General features: G+C 34.9%; 1 long non-coding RNA gene across 1 annotated transcript; it reads right to left on the reverse strand.

Annotated features, from left to right (window-relative positions):
• Window positions 1-882: 882 nt before the first annotated feature.
• On the reverse strand, window positions 883-2,303 carry LOC131655461 (uncharacterized). The gene is made up of 3 exons (XR_009299775.1): window positions 1,433-2,303; window positions 1,223-1,321; window positions 883-980 (listed from the first exon to the last, which is right to left on the reverse strand). It is a non-coding gene; the product is annotated as an uncharacterized LOC131655461 (long non-coding RNA).
• Between the last annotated feature and the right edge of the window lie 7,639 nt (window positions 2,304-9,942).

The following is a 9,942-nucleotide window of genomic DNA, read 5'->3' on the forward strand; positions in this document are numbered from 1 at the left end:
AACACTATCCTACCGTACATGAGTCTCGTTACAACCCAAAAGACCTCATAAAGTGTGTGGAATCTGTTTGTGTAGTGAAGATAGAGTAAATTCAAAATTAAGAGTTGATATTGCATACTTTGGTACTGTGAGCACTACGCCAAACAAGCACATAAACAGCGCTTTTTTTGGCTTAAGGCAGCGCTTAAAAGTGCTATCTATTCCCCCGCTGTCGTGGGTAAAGGCAGCGCTTTTTTTCACCTTGAAAACGCTGCTAAAGGCACCCTTTAGTCAGCACTTTTACCTATAAAGCGCTGTTAAAGGCCCACTTTAGACAGCGCTTTTATATCTAAAGCGTTGCTAAAGGCCCCCTTTAGACAGCGCTTTTCTGAAACAATTTTTAAGAAAAAGCCTCTTAAAAGCGCTGCTAAAGGCCACCTTTAGGTACCGCTGTCCCCACAAGCGCTGCTAAAGGAGCACTTTAGCCAGCGCTTTTTTCTTAAATGCGCTGTTAAAGGCCCCCTTTAGGCAGCGCTTTTCTGAAACAAAGTTTTTAAATAACTTTTAGGCAGCGCTTCTCTTTTAAAGCGCTGTCTAATGTCCACGAAATTTTTAAATGGATCTATTTAAAAAAGGCTTGCCCCTGGTTTTCACCACATTTTGCACCTGTACAATATACCATTACAAATTTCACCTATAAACAACAAAAAAAAAAACTCTATTTTTCAGAGCTAAGATGCTAAGAATATATATATATATATATATATATATATATATATATATATATATATATATATATATATATATATATATATATATACACGAATAAACTTTGGATTTTTTATATGCTAAGAATATATTAATAAACAATAACAAAATTACATCCAATTCAATGAAAACAATTGCATTATCCAAAACATTGTTATTTTTTACACAAGTCAAAAGGATGCTAAATATCAACTTTTTCTTCTTGCCAGCTAACCTTTTTACCCTTCAATATCCTGCAATTGCATCAAATTAACCATTATAATCACAAAACAGAATAACAGAAAACCAAAAACAAAATAATATAAAGGTGAAAAACATTCTACATTAGTGTACATAAAACCATTCTACATTTTCCACGAATGTATTTCAAGCGGCCTACATATCACTAAATAATCTATGTAGATAAATCAAATATTGCAACATGCACTTGGCTATACTCAAAATTCTCATCAATTATAGTAAGATTTCAGTATACCTATACAACTTTCAACTCAATCATGAATTGACACCATTCCTCCTTAAGTTCATCCAACTTAGATTTTGAGTAAGTAGCACACTTGAAGTCATCAAAATACTACAAAATAATATAACATGGTATGTTTAAGTTAAAACTATTTAATTATATGAGAAATATGTGTTAAATATTAAAATAACTCTTAAGTTAAATATGTGGTATGTGAGATACTTTGAAGACCATGTGGGTTCATTCCATCAGTAGATAATGCCAATCGAAGGTTTCTTGCGTCTGCTCCAAAATCAGGATAATCATCATCAATTTTCGACCACTGTGGTGAATCTGCCGGATGTCGATACTTTCCATCAATAATTCTTTCATCTGCATGCCAAGTCAAATGTCTTGCATCGGTTTCACTACGAAACATGCGCCTAAATCTCGGAATTATAGGAAAATACCATAAGACTTTTGCTGGAGACAATTTTTTCTTATATCGAGATAAACCGCATTTCGGGCACTCATTTAACGATGCATATTCGTTTCGAAACAAAACGCAATCGTTTGGACAGGCATGTATCTTATCATAGCTCATGCCAATAGAGCACAACATTTTTTTGGCCTCATAGGTTCGATTAGGAAGAACATTATCCTCCGGAAGCATATCTCTCATGAGGGCTAATAAGTCTGTGAAATTTTTAATTCACTTGTCCTATATAGTTTTTTTTTTGCATAATACATTCAAGCAATTGAGACAACAACTAATACTCTTGTTACACTTGTTATTGAAAGTGAAAAGGACATTCTCATTAACAAGAAACTTCTTACATTGTAATGTAATGCAAAGGACTAGTAGCTTTGAAGGGTACATTACCTAAAACAATGAGTTTACTTCTCATTAAAAGCTAAAGAAACTAGCATAATTCCTTCAACCAAAACAGTAATGAGTAACACATACAAGCACATGGTTACGACACATAATAATGACAAAGGTTTGAATTGTCCCAATCTTGGTTCCTCAAATACTTCACATTGTCATCCCTAGATTCTGTCCATTGTCATCCCTAGAAATACTCCACTGAAGCATTAGATCAATCACAACATAATAGCAAGGATTCTACTCGCATTTTAAACTAATTTTAAATAAAAGATTTAAAATTACATGATATTGTTTTCTCATAGAATTATTTTAAGCTAAAACTAAGGTAGTGCTTATTAATTTGGAATCAAAATAGGATAGTTTATATCGATAACTAACCTATTAATTAGGAACAAAATAACATAGACTAAGAAAGTATGAATCAGTCAAATACGACTAATTCATGTAGCTATTATAGTTGCATTGCAGCAAATATTCAACCAAAGATCATAGTTTCAGCAACACCTTTACCTTAAACAAATTCATCAAATCAGTACACTAAAATCAATAGAAAACTTTAATAATTAAATGCAACCTAAAATAAAAACCATGCTAATTGCATGCAATTATATTAAAATCAATTTCATCAACTTCAATTTCAATTTTCAATAATGATCATATTATAACATTTAATCACAATTGTCACAATTATAAGATATCTCTAAGATCCTTAGTTTGGTGCATGCTTAAAGGAATACCACTAAATTAGAAATTTTATTATCATTTATTTAGTTTGAAAAATGATCAACCACAAGTTTTTTAAGTGGGATTTCAGCTTCAAATCAATGTGAGAGAATACAAAAATATTTTAAACCACCCGTCTAATCAAAATTATACAATATAAGGGAAATCCAATCCAACCAAATTATAAAAGCTAGGTGGAGTCTAATCCAATCAAAATATTTTCTCAATGAACTGAATATATTTTGTGCATAAATGCAGTAATTAACTGTATTAAGAGTTTTTAAATCAAAATAAAATATTTGAATTTTTAAACTTATTATTTCTTATTTAAATTAAAAACTAATGATCTAAATTTCCATGTTTTGTTAAGTGTAAGATGAAAATTAGATAGCTTAAATAACTTGATTGTAGAGTTTTTAATTAACCACAAAGAATCTAAATTAATGGTAAAAGAAAAAAAATACACTGACATTCATTGAGACAAAGTTGAATGGAATTGTTCTAGGCTACCAATGATCTATCAAATCTAATCCCACAGATACACATACACAGTGCAAAAAGCATGAAAGTAAAAGAAAGAAAGAAAAAAAGACTAAGACACCACTAACTCGTTTCCACGACTAAGACAGTGACTAGACTAATGTTGGTTTAACAAAAGCAAGGAAATTGAGTTTTGGAGCAATGATGAATATAGTCACGACATAGATTAAATTTATTTTTACACAAGCCAGTTTTAAATGCCCATGTCTCTCCAAAAGGCAAAATCCTCCATAACTCAATACCTAATTCAAATTTAAGGTTTCAAGTGAGAACATAAGTGTTGCTACGAACTACTGAACAAGGAAAGTTTGTATTTGCATTTCACAGTTAGTGTTTCATGGAGCCAGGCCAATATATCAGCAACACCTAGGTAAGAAATTAAGATAACAAGATGTGCCAACTGCGTCAAAGATCCCAGATCTTTTTCAAGAACTTTGACATGTACAGAACACTCTCATCCATCCTGTTCACAAATCACAACTCGGCCTAGATTCCGAGTCTTCTCAAAACAATTGTTAGCATGGATAACATCTAACTTGAAAGCCAAATTCCCCGCAGTCAATGACTGCATACATTCAGTCAGGAAATTTATGGCAGTCGGGTCAAAATTGGGGTGTTCATATCTCAGGCTCTAAGTTAAGATTTCAAAGAAAACACAGTCAACTAACAGATCTCATGACTGCAGAGAATCCAGGTTAATCTAACAGGGGATGTTGAAAGAACAGACATTAACTACAAAAAAACCACCAATGTGTTGTCAAACTTTCACTTCTAAGCTATCATTTTTGCACAGAGTACTTATTGTTACAGCAAAGCCACAGGGCAACTCACAAAAATTACCCAGAGTAATTACAGTAAGAATGTATAGCATATAAAGGATGTCGAGACTTACCGAAACAACGGCCAAACGTTGAGAAGAAGCGAACGGCTGAGAAACTTAGTGTCAACGGAGCGGCCGAATAAAATGAACGTAGTCGGAGGGAGTTTGTGCGGCCGTAAAGGGAGGGAGTACGAGCGCCTGTGAAACGTAGTCGGAGGCTTCCACCGATTGTGTTACGGTGGCCGAAGAAGAAGATATACACCCAGAAGAAATTCGTGAGATTTTCGTGAGAGAAGAAAGAGGAAATTTCGTGAGCGAAGAGGGAATTTCGTGAGCGGAGAAGGGATTCACAAGGGGTTCAATTAGGGTTCTTCGAATTCAGAAGGTTTGTTTGTGGATTGAGAGAGTTTTTTTGGGGATTGAGAGAGTTTGGTTTGGGAGAAGAAGAACGTATGATAGGGTTTTTCGATTGGGAATAGGATTTTACGTGAGATTATATTTTTCACTTTCAATTTTAATTATACTAAGCCAACGCTTTTATTGAAAGCGCTTTCTAATAGGAACCTAAGCCAGCGTTTCACTAAAGCGCTTTCTTATATGAAACTATACCAGCACTTATAAATTTTTTTTTTAAAATTTATTTGACTTTCTACAGCGCTTTATGAAAAAGCGCTGCCTAATATGGGCCTATATCAGCGCTTTTCGAAGCGCTTTCTAATGTTAACCTATACCAGCGCTTTTGAAGAAGCGCTTTCTAAGATTGTCCCTATACCAGCGCTTTGCCTCATCTTTTAATACAATTTCCGTGTTTTATTTTTTATTTTACTTATGGCAGCGCTTTTGTTAAAAAGCGCTGTCTAAATGGCGCTGTCTATAATCGTTTTTGGCGTAGTGGAGTGCAAACACTTTAACCCCGAGAGATCTGGTGAGAGTGTGAAAAAGCTTGCAGGTAAAGAAGCCCTCTGATGTGAAAGTGTGGTAGATAGTTCGATTCAGGAAACCAGAAGCTTGATCGGGAAGGAAAAATCCAAGTTGCAAAAGACACAAGCTGTATTGTGGAGAAGAGAATTTCGTGGGTGACCTCTGTTTAGTCTCAATACATTACTTGAGGACAAGCAATGAGATAAGTTTGGGGTTGTGATCGGTCACCATTTCTATTAAGTTTTGTCTTTCATTTGGCACAAATTTACCATCTCGGTAACACATTCAGTTGTTTTATTGCTTTTTAAGTTAAGTTTATCATATTTACTAATTTATAGTATTGCATTGCAGTTGGTTTAAAGTTTATGTCAAAAGATCTTCTTTATGCCTTTGTTTGGTAGTGTTAGTGTTATAGGTTGATGCGTGTGATCGGAGGAGCTAATGACAGGACTTGAGGGACTCCGGAAGGCTGAATGATGGGATTTGGTGAAGAATCAGGAGGTCAACACGGGCACCCGTGTACATCAACACGGCCCGTGTTTAAAGCATCAGGAAAGGATTGGATGAGCAGAAAACAGAGGATCAACACGGGCACCCGTGTTAATCAACACGACCCGTGTTGATGGGCCTGGGCAGCATCTCAACTTTACGTCAGGCAGTGAATCGACATGGGCACCCGTGTTAATCAACACGGCCCGTGTAGATGGATGCGGGCAGAAACTCCACTTTTTGATCTGTTTCAATATGTCCTGTCATTAAAGGTACTTTGGACTTTTTGTGGACACTAAGACTGATGCTAATACTACTTAAACAAGGTTTGTGTGAGGAGAAGGGAACTTTTTGACAAATTAGAGAAAAGAATACAATAGAAGATTGGAGAAAGCAAGGGTTTGGGAGAGAAGAAGATCTTCATGAACGGAAGCAATTGAAGATTCAATCTCCTCCAATTTCTTGTAATGTCTTTATTCATTATTATGTTTTCTTTGATTACTATGAGTAGCTAAACCCCCCAATGCTAGGGGGTGGCTCTGATTTCACTTTGTAATGACTCTGAGTTTGCAATTGCGATAACTATCATGTTTTCAATTATTAATTTATTCTCTTGATGTTTTTAAAGCTTTTCCTTTCGGACAAATTGGAATTGATCTATGATTATCATTTAGGTCGGACCACCATTGATAATGCTTTCATGAGAATATGCTATAATAGATATTACTTAGGACTAGAAATACCTTATAGCAACCGGATATTCTTGATAACTAATTGCTTGATTTCATCGTAAATTTATAAGGACTTAGGGTTTAGGATGAAGGATCAAAGGTTTTTTCACTAAGGACTTAGGATCAAACAACCTTAAGAACCGGTAATTGATTATTGAAAATAAGTTGTTGCAATAGAAATTTCAGAGTTGTTACATTGTCAATCATCCACTATCCCTAGCATGTTACTCATATTTGTTACAAAGTCAATTTCATTTACTGCTTATTTTACTTTTCGCTAAGTGATAATCACCAAACAAAACCCAATTGAAGTTTTTGTTTAATTGAACTTTGAATTGAACTCATTATTCCTGCGCAGTCCCTGAGATCGATATTCGGGGAATTTTCCCTATTATTACAAGAGGCAAAATAGTACACTTGCTATTTTACCGATCAAGCACCGTGTTCAACATGTTGCACCAATATTAATTTCCTTGAGCCTTCTTGAGATTCTTTATCTTCAGTATTGATTTACTATAGAAGTGAGGATAGAATTTAGTTTGTAACTATACGGCCTTATATGTCCATATATACCACAATGAGTATATCTCCAAGATATTTTTTTGTGACTTATTTTGATGAGGGAACACATGTTAATACCGATGTTGGGACATGTGGTCCACCATAAGAAACTCAGTGTTCTTCTCAGGAGGAGCAAAATTCTTAGAGAGGATTTTATTTTTCTTGATCATGATGGATTCTAAACCTATTCCTTTCTAATTTTGAGACATTTTTCCAACCTCCAATATTTTATCTAGCATATTTGAACCATTGTTCAACATACTTACATATTTTGTCTTATTTTCAAGTTTAGTATTTAGCAAGGCTACTTCATCTCCCAAACTTGTTATGGTTGAGACAAGAATCTCCTTTTCATTCTGAAATACACATATGCTGATGTCCTGATTCTTCATAGTCTAGAAAGCTTCCTCACATTTTATGTGCAAATTCCCATATGTTACAATTGGTTCTTCTATAGACATGTCTTTATCTTTTGTCACATATTTCCTAGTGAAAGCCATCAGTGAGTTTGTTGTTTCTTCTTCATTATCATCATCAGAAATAGACCAAGTGTTTAGTATCCCATCTTCTATTCCTTTAGGAAGGTAAGAAATTCAGATTTGATGTGACCAAATCCTTCAAATTCATAAAATTTAGGTCCTTTGCCTTTGATAAATCTGTCGTCATCTTTACTCTTACTCTAAGGACTAATGTTGGACACCTTGTCTTGACTATTTACCCTCCATTGTCTGTTCAACCTTCTCAAAGCTTTGTTTAACTTTTTACCGACAAAATATATAACATATGAAAAACTATATTCAGCATCCTTATCACTTTGGCATACCTTCTCATGAGTATTGTATATAAAAAATACACCTTTGTTCTTCTTTTACGATCTTCCATTTATAGAAACTTCAAAGGTTTGTAGGGAATTAATGAGTTCAACAACCTTTGTTCTTCTTTTAAGTATTTCCCAAGCTTCTTTGGCTTCAGTACAAGTGTTGATTAGTCTGAACATATTCTTGTCAACACCATTGAATATGTCATTCATAACTTTGTCGTTTCCAAGAGATTAATTATCTTCATCTTAAGACCAATCAACTTTAGGCTTTAAGCTTGTAGAACCATCTGGAGAAGTGATCACAGGATGTTTCAAACCTTTAACTATAGTCTTCCAAGCACTGCAACCTATGGATTTAAGAAAATCAACCAACATGGCTTTCCAATAGTCATAGTTTGTGCCATCCAAAACAAGTTTCTTGTTGACTAAACCTCTAGCTTTAGTCTTGTCCATTTCAAAAAATATCCTCCCTGGAGTTCACCCAAACAGAATAGGGTGTCTGCTCTGATGCCAATTGAAATTATGTTCTTGAGGGGACATATGTTGGATACGATGTTGGAATAACTGAAACAATAAGTTAAACAAGATTTAACACACATATGGACAACAATACAGAGTCAATGAAAAAACAATAAATAAAACCAAATATTGGTAACCTAGTGTAGCGGGGAAAATCTGAGATCGAAGCCATAGGACTGACTTGACTCAATATTTCAGTGAAAGTCGTCACCGCGCTTTATTGTTTCCAAAGGATAAGGGAAAAGAACGAATAAAACCCGAAGTTTAAAACAAGAAAGATATCTTAGGTACGGGTGATGATTATACAAGCGGAAGGTTTTAAGCACCCCTCATATCTGTGGTATGTTGAATGCAGTATAGGGCAAGCAACTAAGAAAAGATTTGGAAATATTGATCCGGGAATTATCGTCCTCAGAGATGGAGAGATGCCATTCAACAGTTTCTACGGTTTCGAACTTTGGATTGAATGAGAAAAAAGTAAACAAAGATATAGACAGGAAAATAATAAACACATTCTTAGAAGAGAAATAACTTATCAGGAATGTAAATATATTCACTCTTCACAAATATACACTTACCAACCCGTAATACTCAACCTACGATACTCATCTATGTCATCACGTATCTCTCACATAAGTGTCCATCTCTGTAGCAGAAACGAGATCATCTCACAACTAAGGTTATCTCTAACGCAAAGTCGCGAGAACATCCGTATTCTCGCGTCGGCAATCTCTCGCGCGCCGCTCAAATACGAAAGCATTAAGAACAGATACAAACAATGAATGCTAGCTCTAAATCTATCTCTAGAGTTCAGAACCAAAAGAATACCATCCTAGATAAAGATTCAAGCAGTTTATCTTTAAAGCAACTCAAATCTCCAACACAGAGCAAAAATCCAGAACAATATCAACACAGATTTATAAAGCAAGTTAAATATAACATTATAATTGGTAAATATACATAAGATTCGAGTAAATATACAAACAAACCCAACACAAAGAAATACACATAGAATAGAAGAGATAAACCAAACATCTCGCGGGTTGTCAGCTCCGGTTGATGAGAAATCCACCTCCGATCTTCCAAGTGCATGACTCAGTGTTGTTTTCTAAGCTAATCCTACTCTAAGAATGAAAATGATGGAGTTGGAACTAAAACTTTCCCAAAACCATAACCCTAAAATGGTTCAATTAAAGAAATATAAAGACAATTCTGCGCAGGTCCGCTAAGCGGGCAAACCTCGCTGAGCGGACTACACTTATTACAAAAATATCTAGAACAGTAAACAGGGGTCCGCTTAGCGGCCAGATCTCCGCTTAGAGGCCAGGAAAATTGGTTCGCCACTGGAAAGCGCGCTGGACGGGCGCTCAGCGGAGCTTGCTGAACAAAACTTCTCCGAAATGGCTCCAAAATTGCTCCAAAGTGTTCCAAACTTGCCCGCTTCATTCCAAACGTCCCAAAATATAAAATACCTACAAAAACATAAAGAAAAGTTAGTAAATGATACATAAAACAAATGAAAACTAAAGTATGCGAATATATACACAAAAGTGGGGATTTTATTACAAAATCAGAACGAATAGAATCGATAAGTGCCACAATTATATACTCAAAATAACAACATTTTGGCACTTATCAAACTCTCCCCAACTTGAAACTTTGTTTGTCCTCAAACAATGTCAAATAAATCAAAGAATTGAAAGTAATAAACCAAAGAATTGTGAATCAACAAGTTTAGAA

The sequence above is a fragment of the Vicia villosa genome, linkage group LG3 (genome assembly GCF_029867415.1).
Source record: "Vicia villosa cultivar HV-30 ecotype Madison, WI linkage group LG3, Vvil1.0, whole genome shotgun sequence".
NCBI lineage: Eukaryota > Viridiplantae > Streptophyta > Magnoliopsida > Fabales > Fabaceae > Vicia > Vicia villosa.